We start from the raw sequence: 18,050 nt of genomic DNA, 5'->3' as shown, positions 1-18,050 counted from the left end.
GTAGCATTCAAGGAATGAAGTATCTATAAAACTTTTGTGAGTTGCACACTTCCTCCCGTACATTCGCTTAAAACAAACCTTCTCTTTCACACACATACACAGTCTCTCTTTCTCTTAACACACAAAAAACAAATACTCTCACTTTCTCACACATATGGCTTCTTGCTTGTCCTGTGGGTTTGTGCTTCTAGAGCAGGAGACACAATCAACTCTGTAGGACTCTCGCTTGCCTTCTTCCAATGTTTATGTTGTACTGAACTCCATTGACTGGGAAGCTGAAGGCAAAAATGGGTCTTCATAGATTAGGTTAGTCAAGTGTCCTGAACCCCTGGCCTACCTGGAAGGAAGTCAGTATGCCAAGTCCAAAACTCGAAAGTCCAGGGGTCAGTCCACACAACCGATGTTCAAAGCTCCAGAAACACAGTCCAACGCCAATCCAAGTAGCCAAGTCTGAAGTCCAGCAGTCCGGATACAGTCCAGAGTCAAACCCGAAACACAGTCCCATGGTGGTCCAGGAACATCCAAGCCAAGGTCCATCAACATGGGCAGATGAGCAGACACAGCCCCTCTTTTGTACAGTGGTACCTCAGGTTACAGACGCTTCAGGTTACAGACTCCTCTAACCCAGAAATAGTACCTTGGGTTAAGAACTTTGCTTCAGGATGAGAACAGAAATTGTGGTGGCAGTGGGAGGCCCCATTAGCTAAAGTGGTACCTCAGGTTAAGAACAGTTTCAGGTTAAGAATGGACCTTCAGAACGAATTAAGTTCTTAACCCGAGGTACCGCTGTATCTTACAGCATCTGGGCTTGTTGAGCCATGTGACCCTCACCTGCTCCAAGCCTACAGCTGAGGCATCACACACCTCTTCCCAGAGCTAGCAAGCCCCACCTGGCCACCTAGGGAGCTGGGCTGTGGGCCTTTGCCTGCCTCAACCTCCTAGAGTGCCCCTCCCACTGCTCCCCATGCCTCAGAGCCCGCTGTGTTCATGGAGACGGAGGCCACTCTGGCAATGGGTTCTGCCTCTCTGGTACCTGTGCGTTGACCCCCATCACCTTGTCATCCTCCGTCACCCTCTGAGTACTTCCTTCCTCATCCCCAGCTTGTCCCCAGTGTGCCCCGTCTTTGCTACACCCCTCGCAGGGATCCTCTTCCTCCTTTTCCTTCCCCCTGTTGTTCTCCTACTTCATGACACCAAGCCAGAAAGAAGAAGAAGAGTTTGGATTTGATATCCCGCTTTATCACTAGCCGAAGGAGTCTCAAAGTGGCTAACATTCTCCTTTCCCTTCCTCCCCCACAACAAACACTCTGTGAGGTGAGTGAGGCTGAGGGACTTCAGAGAAGTGTGACTAGCCCAAGGTCACCCAGCAGCTGCATGTGGAGGAGCGGGGAAGCGAACCCGGTTCACCAGATTACGAGTCCACCGCTCTTAACCACTACCACACCGGTTGTACCTTCTAACAAAATGTTTGAAGCTGCATTAAAAATCTAGGTCTCTTTTTCTGAGAATCTTTCCTAAGGGTGAACATGCTCCGAGTGTCCATCCTTATGTAGTTGAAGTGGTATTATTATTATCATCTTCATCTTCATCTTCATCTTCATCTTCATCTTCATTATCATTTTATACCCCTCCCAACCACTCTGGGCGCCTCCTAACTGAATATTAAAACATGATAAAACACCAAATATTAAAAACTTCCATAAACATCATGCAAAAGGAGGAGGTATCAGCAGCTGTGGTGCAACTCCAGAATTTTTCTTAAAAAAATATTTTTAAAGGTAGCTTAAATATATAAATATATATTAAGGGAAGACTGAAAATCAGGCCGGACACTTAAGTGTTTGAAGCAGGAAATAGCATTTAAATGAGAAGGATGCATGGTGCTGCTAGTTCAAATTGTGAGCTCCAAATGGGAAACAAAGTCCAATTGGTTTTGAAGTCTTAAACCTGAAGGACTGCTTGGCCCAGGTTCTAAGATCAGCTGAGAGCCTACTGTCTGTCCATAAGAGATGATGGGCTGAGAGGATCCAGGAGCAGGGCCTATTCAGTGGTGGCCTTGCACTTCTGGAATGCCCTCCCGAATGATGTTGGTATGGTCCAATCCCTGTGGCTTTTTTCAGAAAACCCTTATGAGGTTTTCATTTCACTCTGCTTTCTATTAATCACCATCTAAGTGAAGTTGTCCTGCTTAATTTTAAGGGTGCAGTACGGATATGAATCTGATTAATGTTGATATTGTTGTTCTTGTTTATAATTATTCAGGACTCCTCCTTGTGAGGGCAAAGTAGTTGGAAAGGCGGTTGTGTTTTGTTTTTTTAATTAATAAAAATAAATGTGAACTTTATGGCAGAGTTGTAGATACATAAAAGCCGTCTGGAAAGATTGTGTTACCACAGAAATATATTACAGGTTATGAACTGACCTATGCACTCCAGTCAATCCAGAAAAAAAGGACTACCCAAATTTTGTAAATTACCTTCCCATTCCAGTACATGTAGAAGTTATGCAACATTACAGGCGAAAAACATTAGCGTCTCAAGGGGAATGTGTGACAAACAGTGGTTAAACTGGCACATTCTAAAAGACTATGGGAAAATAGAAATTCCTTCCTTTAGAAACAATTTAATACTGGTTATAGTTTACTGGAACATAGTTAAATCTTTTGGGAAGGTTGAGCAGGAAGTATTGGCTCTTTATAAGATAATGGCCTGCTTGGAATTACATGCAAGTTTTCTTTCTTTCTTGTTCTTGTGTGTATGTTTTTCTCTTTCTTTCCCCTGTTTTTGTATGTATGATATTTAAACCTGCATTTTATATTTCTGTTTTAATATATCAACTTTCATATTATGCCAGCACAATAAATAAATAATAAATAATATGATAAATATTGGTTATGTAATTGTTGTATAGTTGCATAATTATGTAACTTTAAATGCATTTAAAGGCAGGAGAAGAGTGAAGATCATGCCTCTTTGCAGACTGAAATGCTTTTGCTTCTACCCACCCACAAAAAAAATCAAGATATTTTTGAACTGCATGCATGAGACATTAATGTTGTTCTAGGGAAACCTTTGGTTTTGCAGATGTTACTGTAATGTTGGGACGATATCTGGGCGTCGTGAGACCTCACTGAGGGGAAACGAAACTGGGTCCTGCGGGTGCTGGCAGTGGTGGCAAAATGACTGGTGCTGGAATATTGGAAAGAGCTCAGTTGATGAAGCACGGTTCTCTTAAGCTCAGGGTTTGAGCCCCACATTTGGCAAAAGATGCGTGGCAGGGGGTTGGACCAGATGACCCTCGTGGTCCATTTCAACTCTGCGTGGTATGAGATGTGTGTGCGAGAACAGAAATGAGTTCATGTCCTCTTGTTATGATGTATTGACTCTCCTTCTATTGAAAGAAATGTGTCGGTCCTAAAGTGTTTTCACTCTGCACAGTTTAGAATTTGGAGGAAGAGCATCCGTGGAAATTATTGATGTGGGATACCCACTGTTCTACTTCTTGTTTTGATTTATGTATTGATTATTCACAGAATCACTGACTTGTAGAGTCTGAAGGGACCACATCCAATTCCCTGCAACACAGGAATCTTTCACCCAACATAAAACTCCAACCCATGACCCTGAGATTAAGAGTCTCCTGCACTTTGACTGAGCAATCCATAAAAAACATAACCAGAGCCAGGGGCATACAAAGTGGGGGACGGAGGGGTCGGGCCGCCCCGGGTGCCACTCTGGGGGGTGACAAGATGGCCCCTGCCTTCCCCCAGCTGTAGAGTGGCCGAGGGCGTGAGCAGTCGGTACGGGCTGCCACTCTCATGCGGCATCCATACGGGCGTCTGTACGGTTTGTCTCTCGCACGGCGACCATATGGGCTGCCACATGTGCGCACTCCGTACAGGATGCCACTTGCGCAGCAGCCCATACAGGCACAATGCAAGCGGCAGCTCATAAGAACACCATGCGCGAGCAGCAGCCCGTATGGAGTGCACATGCGCGGCATCCTGTACAGTCGCCACACATGCGCAGTCCGTACAGGCTGCCGCTTGAGCAAGGCAGGCGTACGGCAGCCACTTGCGCGAGGCGGCCACATGGGCTGCCGCACATGGGCACTCCGTACGGGCAGCCCTGCCATGGGTGCCAGAGAGGGTTCCTCCGCCACTGAACAGAGCCTGCTGGATCTGGCAAGGGGCTCATTTTGCCCCACATCCTGTTGCCACAGTTGCCAACCAGATGCCTATGGGAAGCTGACGTTTGTCGCCTTTATTACATTGGAAAGCTTAGGTCTTAAAGGAAAAAAACTTCCAACCTAATGTGATTTCAGCTTGCTGTTAATGCCTGCTTCGTAGACATTAGCAGAAGAAGATATAAAAGCTCAGAAGCTGGCAGAAGAATGAAGAATGATCAGCATTAAGCAATGGCATCAAAAGCCCTCTAATACATAACTTGGCTGATGCATGGGGGGGAAAGCAGGCTGAAAGAATGTTGTCCACCACAGACGTATTTCCCCTCCTAAAATGCCTCCATACGACGCAACCCTGTAATGCCATCACCATTTGGCAAGAGGGGAACATTGGAGATGAAAGAGTAGCAGCCAATCATGTGAGAAGGAGCCTCTCCCCCAACAACTGGTGTTGCTGCGACTCATCTGGGTAGGCATCTGCACAGCTCCAACCTCACCACCAACCTGACCCTCCCCTGCTCAACATAGGCGCCGACTCCATGGGGCCTGAGGGGGCCCGAGCCCCCTCAAAAATTCGTTTGGGGGGCTCTGCCCCCCCAATAATCTCGGGCGCCCCTCCAGCAGAGCGCCACCGCCGCCCCTCCCCCAGCCCAAAATGCACAGGGTCGGGCTGCATGCCTCCTGCCCTCCCTCCCGAGCAAAAGCTCCACCCAATTTCCTTCGGAGCTGATTAATAGGCGCAGCACGCTCTCCCCTATTCGCTCACGAGGAGGCGGCGCCACTTTATCTGCATATTCATGAGCTTATTTATTATTCATGAGCTTTCGCGGGCTCCCCCAATATTTTTTATAAGTCGGCGCCCCTGCTGCTCAATCCAGGTAAGCTCACAGTGACACCAATGTCAGGAGGGAAGCTTTGGCCCACCACATGGGCTGCTATGGCTATACAGTGGTACCTTGGGTTAATTCGTTCCGGAGGTCCGTTCTTAACCTGAAACTGTTCTTAAACTGAGGTACCACTTTAGCTAATGGGGCCTCCCGCTGCAGCCGCACTGCCGCTGTGCAATTTCTGCTCTCATCCTGAGGTAAAATTCTTAACCTGAGATACTACTTCCGGGTTAGCGGAGTCTGTAACCTGAAGCATCTGTAACCTGAAGCGTCTGTAACCCAAGGTACCACTGTATAATAAAGGCAAGGACAAAGTGGCGGCACTATGGTCTAAATCATTTAGTGTCTTGGGTATGCCGATCAGAAGGTTGGCAGTTCGAATCCCCACAACGGAGTGAGCTCCTGTTGCTCTGTCCTAGCTCCTCCCAACCTAGCAGTTCAAAAGCACACCAAAAAGAGCAAGTACAGTGGTGCCCCGCAAGACGAATGCCTCGCAAGACGGAAAATCCGCTAGACGAAAGGGTTTTCCGTTTTTGAGCTGCTTCGCAAGATGATTTTCCCTATGGGCTTGCTTTGCAAGACGAAAACGTCTTGCAAGTGTTCCGATTTTTTTCGCTTTCCCCCCCTTTTTCTAAGCCGCTAAACCGCTAATAGCCTTTTAGCCGCTAATCTGCTAAGCCTTTAATAGCCGCTGTCAGGGGTTCAGGAGCAGAGACGCAGAGAAGGGAGGAGACAGAGAGCGAGGGGGAGGAATACGAAGGAAGGATGAGTGGGGATGACGACCCGAGATCACCGAGCCTGTCTAGCGAGTCCGAGGATTCCCAGAAGGGAGCGCCAGCAGCCAGAGCAAGGGGGGAGAGCAGGGGGACACCCCAGGAAAAAGGGTCCAGAGAGGGATCAGAAAGCAGCAGTTGGAGATCGGGACCCACGTTCCCAGCCGGGAGCAGCGGGGAGAAAGGGGACCAGATATCGGGCTCCGGAGACTTTCAGAAGGAGGGAGGGCATGAGTCAGGAGTAGTCACGCCCACCTCGGGGAGCGAGGAAACGATCAAGAGGAAAGTGGAGAGTTGGGCGAGCGCGCCAAGTTCAAATGTAACGGAAGCTGGCGCAGCCAGCAGCCCAGAGAGTGAACCGAGTCCCAAAGCCCGCCGCAAGGAGGCGGAAGGGTCAGGGGGGTCCGCGCCAGAAGAGAGTAGGAAAGGAGAGACCCAGGGGGGCAGGAGGACCCAGAGACGGAAGGAAAGGCGCAGGAGGTGGAGCAAGGCTAGGGTATTAAGCTGGTGCGCTAGAGGCGGAGACTCAGACGGGTCTTCGTCGTTCTGACCTAGAAGAAGTAGGGCTGCACGTTGCAGTTTGGAAATGGAACCTGTAATCCAATAAAGACTCTTTGAAACTGAACGCTGGCTGACTTGGTCCTATGTGAGCTGGGACTGGGCGGCAGCCCTGACAGCCGCTAATAGCCTTTTTGCCGCTAATCCGCTAAGCCTTTAATAGCCGCTAAGCCTTTAATAGCAGCTAAAATGCTAATAGCCGCTAAACTGCTAATAGCCGCTAAACTGCTAATAGCGCTAAGCCGCTAATAGGGTTGCTTCGCAAGACAAAAAAACCGCTAGACGAAGAGGCTTGCGGAACGGATTAATTTCGTCTTGCGAGGCACCACTGTAAATAAATCGGTACCAGTCCGACTGGAAGGTAAACAGTGTTTCTGTGCGCTCTGGCTTCAGTCATGGTGTTCCATTGCGCCAGAAAAGGTTTAGTCATGCTGGCAACATGACCTGGAAAGCTGTCTGTGGACAAACGCCGGCTCCCTTGGCCTGAAAGCGAGATGAGCGCCGCAACCCCATAGTCGTCTTTGACTGGACTTAACCACCCAGGGGTCCTTTACCTTTACCTTTTTACCTTTTAGAATGAAGGCAACTACAAAATAACGGATATTGGCAAAATAACATCCATGAAACTGTAGCTGTGTTGTGCTCGTCAGCAGTGGCTATCGGTTTATTATTATTATTATTATTTTATTTACTTAAAAAGAAACTTCACATTCCAAAGCTCACACAGGATCTGTTGCATGCCAAAATTATACCTTTGAGCAACATTTTAATGAATAAGGAATGAACCCCTTAAATTACAGTTTGCCAGCATAAAGAAGCAGTAAATGAATGAATGAATAAGAAATAAATACATTTATTCCCCACCTTTATACCCATTGGGCTCAAGGCAGCTCACGGGTAAAAATGAGAACTGCTAAAAACATAGAACGAACAATCAATAAAAACAATTGAATCAGTAATAGAATCAAAACTATATACATATACAAAATCTATTAAAACAAGAACGATGATAAAGATTATTATGATATGATATGATTATTATATTATATTATATTATATTATATTATATTATATTATATTATATTATATTATATTATATTATATTAATGTTTGTACCCCACCCATCTGACTGGGTTGCCCCAGCCACTCTGGGCAGCTTCCAGCATTTTCAAAAACATAATAAAACATTAAACATTAAAAACTTCCCTATACAGGGCTGCCTTCAGATGTACAGCACCAGCCCGTTCATTAAAAGCAGTCAGTTCCCAAAAGCCTGATGGAACAGAAAAGTATTCAGCTGCCACTGGGAGGACAAGAAGAAGGAGCCAGTCTCACTTCCCCCAGAGAAGGAATTCCAAAGTTTGGGCACTGCCACCGAGAAGGCACATAAAATAAATAAGGCGGAAGTGCTGGCAAAGCCTTTGCTCATCCATCCTCACTGCAGTGTAGCACATAACCATGCCTATAATCTTAATGTCTTGTGATGTGAGCAGCCCATAGGCAATGTCCGCGGCAGAGTTCTGCAGATTCAGCTGATCCTGAAAGCCTGTGCAATGTCTGAAGTTTCTGAAGGCGTCCTGTGTTTATCATCTTTTGCAATTTCCATATTTTAAAACCATCATAAAGCACATGAAATCTCTGCAGAACTCGGGGGCTTTATCGTACGTTTGTCTCACTCAGACAGCAAATGGGAATTACTCTGGGACGGAAAGGAACTCTGTGGGTCAGTTTTCAGCTATCAACGTGATACCGTCTAGCTTTTTCATGGTGACTACCTGTGCTTTGTAGCTCTGTACAGTGGTACCTCAGGTTAAGTACTTAATTTGTTCCGGAGGTCCATTCTTAACCTGAAACTGTTCTTAACCTGAAGCACCACTTTAGCTAATGGGGCCTACTGCTGCTGCCGTGCCACCGGAGCACAATTTCTGTTCTCATCCTGAAGCAAAGTTCTTAACCTGAGGTACTATTTCTGGGTTAGCGGAGTCTGTAACCTGAAGTGTCTGTAACCTGAGGTACCACTGTACTGTTAAGACAGACAACTTCTCTGTGGAGAAAGCTGCTTAGGGGGTCAGAATTTCACAGAGCAGGCTAACAGGAGAGAACCTAGCCCAGAAGCAGGGGAATATTCTTCTTTTACTGCCTGCCATTCGCAAGCAGGAGAAAAGATCTGGAGGGCAGCAGCTTGCGGAAGTCTGCTGTAACAACTATAAAGGTAAAGGCTGTGGTCTAAACCACTGAGCCTCTTGGGCTTGCCGATCAGAAGGTCGGCGATTCAAATCCCCGCAACGGGCTGAGCTCCCATTGCTCTGTCCCAGCTCCTGCCAACCTAGCAGTTTGGAAGCACGCTATGCAAGTAGATCAATAGGTACCACAGTGGTGGGAAGGTAAAAGGGCATTTCCATGCGCTCTGGTTTCCATCACAGAGTTCTGTTGCGCCAGAAGCGGTTTAGTGGTGCTGGCCCCATGACCCGGAAAGCTGTCTGTGGACAAATGCCAGCTCCCTCGGCCTGAAAGTGAGATGGACGCCACACCCCATAGTTGCCGTTGACTGGACTTAACCTTCCAGGGGTCCTTTACCTTTTTACCTAACAACTACTGCACACTGGCCCACTCTCATTTTTAGGTAACGTATTAAGTGCGGGGATAAGCATTGTGTTAGCTTAGGAGCAGAGAGTGTGAGGGCCTTATAATCTATTCAGTATTACAAATATAGATGTATTCTAGTCCCACTCTGGCAAGCCCAGGAAGTTCTCCCAGGGTATTAGACTGGCACAAGCTGGTTACCAGTCATGATGGCTGTTATGCTCCATAATCAAAGGGAAATGGGTCTCTGAATAGCAGTTGCTAGGAGACAACAGCAGGATAGGGCTTTTGTCCCTCACTTTATCCTCATGGACTTCCCTGAGACATCTAGTTGGCCACTGTAGAAAACAGGAGACTCGATTAGGTAAACCTTTAGTCTAATCCAGAAGGCCTCTTCTTAGGTTCTTAGCCATTGACAGCCCCCCCCCCTTTTTTTGAAGATGATGAAGAAGAAGAAAATCCTCCGTTGATCCAGAGAGAACATGGACCTCCCAGCTAAGCCTTAGGATGGTAAGATCATTCTTTATGTCCTGTCAGATGACCAGATGCAGAAGAAGATGGGTACCTGTGCTTTGATAGATGAAAAGGAGAGGGCATTTCCACGACTGCCACTTTCCTCACTGTTAATGACAAGGTGAAACTAGCGTTTTGTGAATCTGTTAGTTCTGGTTTCTCTCAGTTTCTCATTTTTCCAATCGTAACTTCAGTTCTCTGCATTTCTACATCACTCTGTGATGTGTGTGTGTGTGTGTGTGTGTGTGTGTGTGTTTAAGTCCAATACAGCATTTTGGTGTGAATGTCTCCTAAATATTTTCATATGCATCTTCTACACATTCTTGTTGTTTTCCCCAATATAACACATTTTGGAGGCTTTTTTTTCACCAATATATGCATTTCTATGCACATTACTTGCTTGGAGAATAGCACTGCAAAATTTGGAGAAGTGTGAATTTTAAAGGGTGGCTGTGTTTCAGTTTGTGTATTGTTTCAAAAAGTGTGAATTAGGGAAGTCCACATTTAAATGAGAGATTAATTGAATTCCCCCACCCCATTCCTAGCTCCAACTGCTCTGAAATTTTCACTTCAGCACACCTCTTGAGAACCCAGCTGTCTTTTGTATCTATTTGCCAAAGCTCCCCACAGGTCAACAGAAGTTGGTGTAGATGACTTACCTTTGTAGCTAATTGTCCATTTGTCAACTGTGGCTGTTGTCATAATCCGGCTCCTTCTACCACTCCCAAACAAGAAAAATGAGCCTTTTGCTTTGCATCAGAAATGGTAGCTATTGAAGTGTGTGTGTGTGTGTGTGTGTGTGTGTGTGTGTGTGTGTGTGTTAAACACACAGTTTATTTATTTGTATTTATTATATTTCTTAGTTGCTTTATGTATAAATAAAAGTCTCAAAGCAACTTAAGAATTTCCAGATTGCTTTTCTTTTGTCTTGCAAAAATGAAACTAAGACAGGAGGAATTGCTAGATTCTACTTTGTGGTTTATAACCAGATCAATGAATGTGTGTGTGTGTGGCATATACATTGCGACAAGCTATAAAACCCTGGGAAAGAGTTGTAATTCATAAAAGTAACAGGAAATCAAGCCCGTTCACATTTTAAGTTGCCCTAATACAATTTTGGGAGTGAGGCTAGAGGAGAGGAGGGAACTTCCAGGTAAGTAATGATGGAGACAAATCTTAGTGTAACTGAAATGAAAGAAGGAAAAAGTGAACTTCCAGCAAATCAACAGAGCCTTAACTTGCCAAGAGAAACAAAACTCAGCAGCTGACTCAGGGTATTAGAGCTGCAAAAGATATTCGAGATACACTGGACAGGTCTGCCAGACAAAGACTTATTTTTATTAGACTTGTGAATCTTGCATTTAGTTTAATAGGATGAAAAACACATTCTTCTTTTTGCGATCTTGAATCTGCCAAGGTAGACAGGTCTGATGCCACCAATGGTTTAGCTGTTCCTTTAAAGGACTTCGAAATTGTTATGAAGTCAGAAGTGCAGTGCTAGCAGCGGTTTGCAGCGGTTCTCAACCTGTTGTTGGACTACAACTCCCCTCATCCCTGAGCTCTGGCCTTGCTAGCTAGGGGTGATGGGAGTCGTAGTCCAACAACATCTGGGGACCCACAGGTTGAGAAAGGCTGCTTTAGAGCCAGCAGCAGTGTCTCTAATTCTGGATCCAGGCAAATGCCTCAAGTATCTCAAGGAAGCTTTGGGTTTCATTGCAGGCATGTCAGTCTTCTAATGTCAGGAAGATAGAAAATACCTGGTGTCTGCATTCAGGGGTTAAGGCACTCATGCCCCTTTGCACAAAGATCAAACCTAGTTTGCAAAGATGCAAAACAGTGTCTGCTGCCACATCTTCTTGTTGCTGGTTATGGGTCCAACCAAGGCAAGGTCTCACTGTCAATCAGCTCCATTGACAGACTGTCCCTGTCTGGACAAGCTACACTTTCTCATTCTTGCTCTCCTGTGGAGGGAAGGTGATTTTGGTAAGCTGAGAACGCCAAAGTATTAGCCTTGTTCTGTCATTCTTGTATGCGTAGAGGTGGAGCGCTTGGGTGTGGAGGGAGGGTGCACATGTGAGAAATGTACACCTTTCGGTGTTGCCACTTTTAATCTCTAAAAGAGCATGTGTTGATAACCCTTGGTGCCATGTGATGCCACACTTTATTTAAATATCACGTGGAACCCAAGAGCGTCTGACAGTAAATCAATCACAATGAACCTGGAGAACAGATATATATACAGTGGTACCTCGGGTTAAGAACTTAATTCGTTCTGGAGGTCCGTTCTTAACCTGAAACTGTTCTTAACATGAGGTACCACTTTAGCTAAGGGGGCCTCCTGCTGCCGCTGCGTGATTTCTGTTCTCATCCTGAAGCAAAGTTCTTAACCCGAGATACTATTTCTGGGTTAGTGGAGTCTGTAACCTGAAGCGTCTGTAACCCGAGATACCACTGTATAGAGAGATCCTCATTACAAATAAAATAGCAAGCACCAAACTTGTACATTTTTAGTTTCCATGGCTTCTTGTGTTTGTAGCTTTTGTAGGAGCACAAGAACAGGCACGTTTGAGATTTGCATGTGAAGTTGGACCTTGGTACTGTATATTGTACAGTGTGTTGAGTTCATGTTTGTTCAAATGATTTTATTACTTCTTGCTACGGATGGAAGAGAAATATGCTTTGGTTAGGATTTTAACGTGATCCTACCTAATTTACACTATCTGGAACAACATGCAAACCAAAATTCAACTTAAAATTCACCCTTCTCTGAATTTTGTAATGCTGTTCTGCAACCAAGTAATGTGTACAATGATGTGTCTATTAGGGGAAAGTGTGCATAGAAATGTATATATAAGTGAAAATGACATGAAATGCATTATATTAGAGCAGAGCTTTCCAAACTGTGTGTCGCAACACGTTAGTGTGTCAGCTGCCGTATGTATGCATGTGGTTTGTAGCCGGAAATGGGTTAGTATAACCTCTGGTTTGCTAGTAAAACTGAATTACTGTGTCGCAAAATGATGCATATCTAAAAAGTGTGTCACCAACATGAAAAGACTGTATTGGAGGTCATGGCATGCAAAAATGTGCATACCAGGCAACATTTCATGCAGAAATGTGTATACTTGGAGATATTTGCACTGAAATGCAGACAGAGCTTCATGAGAACTTTCTGGGGGGAGAAAAATGCAAACTGACGCAGAAACGTGGAGAAGCAAACTTAAGATTGGGAAACTGAGATAAACCAAAACTGGCCAGGCCTACTTCTTGCAAGATTGATGTCAGGTGTATATTCAACAACACACTGTAGGTACAAGAACTAGAAGTGGGAGGATGCTGAGTTTATCCTAGGGCAATGCTCAGCTGGAATCAAAATACACGTGCAAAGGTACCCAAGGCACCAATGCAGGAGTAATTACACCCTTTGTGGGGGTGGGGAGAAATAACCATTTTTAACTGAAGACACAAATAATGTGGGGGGAAATCTTAAATCACAACATACCATATTTCTTCCATGTATAAGACAATATTTCCCCCCAATTTTTAAAGTTTAAATTTGGTGGTCATCTTATACACAGAATGCTGCAATTAAATATATATATAAATAAATACACGTCGTCATCCATATTCTTTCCCCTCAGCCTCCCCTCACTATTGGCCTCACGACAAACTCTGGTACCTCGGGTTACAAACACGTCGGGTTACAAACGTGTCGGGTTACAAACGCTTCGGGTTACAGACTCCGCTAACCCGGGAGTAGTACCTCGGGTTAAGAACTTTACCTCAGGTTGAGAACAGAAATAGCGTGGCGGCGGCGGCAGCAGCGGGAGGTCCCATTACTAAAGTGGTGCTTCGGTTAAGAACAGTTTCAGGTTAAGCACGGACCTCCGGAACGAATTAAGTTCTTAACCAGAGATACTACTGTACTCTCCCCAGCAGCCCCCACTCCGGACATTGTCCCTTCCACCATAAATACTAAGACGAAAGTGCAACACACAGGCAGGAGAGCTGGAGCCACAGCTACAGTGGAGTTACACCGAGCTGACAGAAGCAGCCGCCATTACATCTTGTCTCACTGTTTGATGTTTAAATATACGGTTCTAAATATACCGGTGTTTTGACTATTTAATAAAATGTCAAAGTTATTCTGTTTGGCGTTTAAAATGTTTATTTCTTAATTTTGAACTCTAAAAATAGGGGCCGTCTTATACACACAAAAATACAGTAAATGCTGCACTGCAAAATCTCGCAAAAGGAGCGTAAATTTGAGTTGCAGCCTTTGTGCTGTTCAAACCTTTTCTTTCCCCCAAGAGGTAAGAAGTCTAGGGCAGCCCTTACAGGACAAGTTTAACAAAAAACAAGAAGCACAGTGGTAATAGTTTTGGTTCTCCCCCGTGTGTGTGTGTGTGTGTGTGTGTGTGTGTTAAGCATGTGTTGCAAGAGTACAGAAACAAGTATACATGCAGGCAACTTTACATTTGTCAATGCTGCCACTGGCCAGCTCAGGAAATGAAATTCTAACCAAATAACAACCGCAACATTTTCAAGCCAAGGAAAATTCACTGTACGTCCGCTTTGCGTGCTTCATTTATGGGCTCTTCTTCACTCTTCTCCAGCGGCATTGGCCCTTGTTCAGTGCAGTCTTCTCTGAGCTACCCTGGGGAGGCTGTTTGGACTGCTCTACATCAGAGAGACAAGCCAGAGTATTTTCAAACGAATCCCTTGAAGTTACTATAAGATTAGGGTGCTTTTATGTTTAATTAAGAGAGCGCGGCATATCATTTCAGCAGTGTAATTGTTTCCTGCTATTAAATGGAGCTGGAGGTTGTTTATCTGCTCAACAAGAGACATCAATCCTGAGATGCTCCCCACTCCACCCCCCCTTCTTTCTGGACAATGATGTGATTTTTTTATTTGGCTGCATGATAAATGCAGCTGCAACCTTTGCTTGTTGATGGACTAACCCGCCCACTTCTGACGTTATTTCTGAGCAGATCATTTTATATTTGTTCCATGAGTAATAGTGTTGGTCTCTGTACCTCTGACTTCTGATTCTTTTAGGATCATCCTGGCCCATCTGCTGCACTCCTGAAACACAAGTTTCTAGCACACAAATTTGGCCTCTCTATAATATTTTAAAAGTATCCTCTGCTGTTCAAATACATAGTTTAATTCAGACATGCACGATATTAACCTCTTCTGGTAACAATGAAGTCGGGGCCTGAGTTCTGTGGAGGGGAAAACAAGAGCCTACTCACCCAGGCAGGGATGTGGGTGGCGCTGTGGGTTAAACCACAGAGCCTAGGACTTGCTGATCAGAAGGTCGGCGGTTCGAATCCCCGCAACGGGGTGAGCTCCCATTGCTCGGTCCCTGCTCCTGCCAACCTAACAGTTCGAAGGCACGTCAAAGTGCAAGTAGATAAATAGGTACCACTCCGGCGGGAAGGTAAACGGTGTTTCCGTGTGCTGCTCTGGTTCACCAGAAGTGGCTTAGTCATGCTGGCCACGTGACCCGGAAGCTGTACGCCGGCTTCCTGGGCCAATAAAGCGAGATGAGCGCCACAACCCCAGAGTCGGCCACAACCGAATCTAATGATCAGGGGTCCCTTTACCTTTATAATATTTAAAAGGTATCCTCTGCTGTTCAAATACATAGTTTAATTCAGTCATGCACTATAGGAACCTCTTCTGGTAACAATGAAGTCGGGGCCTGAGTTCTGTGAGGGGAAAGCGAGAGCCTACTCACCCAGGCTCATTCACTCAGGGTTTGGAGACCACTCAGAAGCAAAACAAGCAAACAAAACAAAGCCAAAAAACCACAAAATGGTGTTGCAGGAATCATGCGCACCTTATTTTTGCACTTCTGCTATATTGCCCCAAAGATAAATGATTGAAAGAGGACAGGGCTACTGCATGTTGAACAGTTATGTAGCTTGTCAAGCTGAGCTACAACCTGGAGATCTGCCCTAAACCTTGAAATTGAGGGGAGTACATGGCTCCCACCCCCTCCCCAGTTCCTTCTCCAAATCTTTCATACACCCAAGCTGTGCAGCACATCTGGAGTTATGTTTGCTTACTACAACAGGCAACAGAACGGAAGGGATGGCAGGAATAAGTAGAGGAGGATCCTGCGCCTGCCTCCTCTCCAACGGTGCTGGGGAATTTAAATGCTGCTGCCCAGAATAGCAGCAAATAAAATCCGCTCCTAACGTCAGCGACTGATAAGACTTGTCAACCAGTTCTTCCAAAGTCTTCCTAAATTATAAAGCTCCAAAATACAGGCCAAAAGAGAGCAGGTCTTGGAAGAGCGAGGCATACAACAGGCACCACCAGTGAAAAGGCCCTGCTCTGTGTAGCTCCTGTCCTGACATCTGATAGGGTGCCCACTTGCCCTCCTTCTTGACATGGGATGCTCTCTATTGGAGTCTCCAGGTCCAATATAAAGACCATAAGAAGGGAGAGCAGGGACCTTGAAGTTCCCAACAGCTGTTAATCAAGCAAGCACACAGGTCACCTTTGTCAAAATCAGGACGCCTATGTCCTGGCCAGGCTGCCACCCAATCTTGTTTTTTACAATCTTGTTTGTCCTCAGTCACCAAAATTATATTATCAACATATACAAGCAGAAAAGTTGTTTTCCTTCATTTGCAAGGAATCGTACAAAACAAAGTGGCACTAATAAAGAAAAGTTCCACGGTGGCAACAGAAAACAAACTAAAAATGCTTTTGCAGTTCATCAAAACTATCCAGCAATATCAAGGTATAGGAAAACTGGTGCTATTAACAGAAATCCTTCTAGTTGGTTAATTGGTTTGGCAACTTCCATGCACATGACGTACGATGCTAATTATTTTCCCCAAGAATTATGGTAAATGATAACTAATCAGAGGCAGATAAAGTTGCAAATGGCAACAAAATATCTGTGAAAGGAAGAGGAGCAGGTTTGCTCAAGTGTATTGCAGGTAGAAATACTGTTTGTAATGAAGTGAGAGCAGTAGTTTACTTGCTCAAATTAACAAATAAGAAAGTTTTGAGAATTTAAATTCTAGATTAAAATTGATTACTTAATTGAGAAGGGGGATTGTAACAAAAACACTGGGGCCTAATTTGAATAGTAGAGTGCCTGGTATCTGGTGGGCAGACCAAAGCACTCGTCAGGAGAGCTATGAGATTCAGGTGAGGGTCGTATGCATTTTCAATCCCAGCAGGTATATGCCCGGCTTAGAAATGTTGCCTCCTTGGTAATGGCGTTGCCCTGAGTAAACTCTCCCCCCCCCCACTTCCTTCTCAGTTGTCAACAGCACCACCCCCCTTGCAGTGGCTGCTTAAGGCCATTTGCCTCTTCACCTTCTGCTCTCCCACTTTCACTGCTCTCCAGGTTCTGGGAGAAGGGGGGGGGGTCTGGAATGCTTTCTAACAATAACATGTCAGTCAGCAGCTCTGGTTCTGCTCCTCCCCCCTCCTCTCCTTCCATGATCTCCCAGGTTTGTCCCTCTCCTATCTCTGAGCCGTGACCTTCTGCAAACCACTGTTGTAAATCCATACTGTCTTCCTCTTCTCAGGAAGGTTGAGGAGGAGGAGGCGGTCTTCGCCATTCCTCCTCAGTCCAGTCCCTGACATAAATATAGATATAAAGATGTAACTAAAGATATAAAGATACTGTTTCTGCACCTAACCACCTGTTAGGACTGCTGAATGACTTCCTCAGGACGAGACTTCTGCCTGGCTCTTGAAACGTGGTCTTCCTTTCAGGATTGTCCCTCCATGGCTGCTTTCTGGAATTAGTCCTTAGCTCACTTTGGACTATGATGTGACACTGTTGAGAGCTTGTGAGGAAACATCAATGCTTTCAAATGTGGTATGTGTGTGTGTGTGTGTGTGTGTGAGAGAGAGAGAGAGAGAGAGAGAGAGAGAGAGAGAGAGAGAGAGATGAAGTTCCCACCATCAGTGTATCAACACAGTTCTACACGCTGGATGCTCACGGGCAAAATCATTACCAAATTTGTTTTGGAAAGCTAGTCAATTAAGTGGCCAATTATTATACATTTAGCAATCAATAGACAGGTCAAAAGTTGTCAATTAACTGGTCATTTGAATGACTTTATGAGCAGAAACAACATAAGAACTTATCTAGCAGATTACCAGTAGATAAAGAAATGGCTTATTCTTTTCGTAGGTCCACTGTGTGTGTTTGTGTGTAAAACCACTGTCTTATCTCTGGTGGGGCTGCACAACCTAACTCTTTTCAGCAAAGCCTAAGCATTGGTAATTTTTCACAATGCATTCCTTTCCCAACCACCAGATACTTTGTTCCCAAAAGTGCTGGAACTTTTTGTTTTATTACAAATTACCCATGCTTCTGAACACAGGTAAATGTACAAAGAAGATAATCAAAACCACAAGGAAACTTACAAACAAAATAATTCAAATCACAATTTTTTTAAAAAAAAACCTAGCAAGGGCAAGTGATTTGGGAGATCAGACTCCCAAATGAATGGGGTGGCATTTATCACCAAAGGTGTTTCCACAAAAGGCGTTTCCAAAACTTAATGGC

At 45.1% G+C, this 18,050-nt stretch overlaps 1 protein-coding gene across 1 annotated transcript in view; it reads right to left on the bottom strand.

Moving 5' to 3' along the window:
- LOC310700384 (ABC-type organic anion transporter ABCA8-like) overlaps positions 1-18,050 on the bottom strand; it is a 317,713-nt gene that overhangs the window by 98,315 nt on the left and 201,348 nt on the right. The window lies entirely within an intron of this gene.

The sequence above is a fragment of the Podarcis liolepis genome, assembly GCF_965112155.1.
Source record: "Podarcis liolepis genome assembly, chromosome: 2".
In the NCBI taxonomy this organism is placed as follows: domain Eukaryota; kingdom Metazoa; phylum Chordata; class Lepidosauria; order Squamata; family Lacertidae; genus Podarcis; species Podarcis liolepis.
The sequence above is the reverse complement of the archived record's forward strand: the minus strand, read 5'-3'. Positions and strand labels throughout refer to the sequence as shown.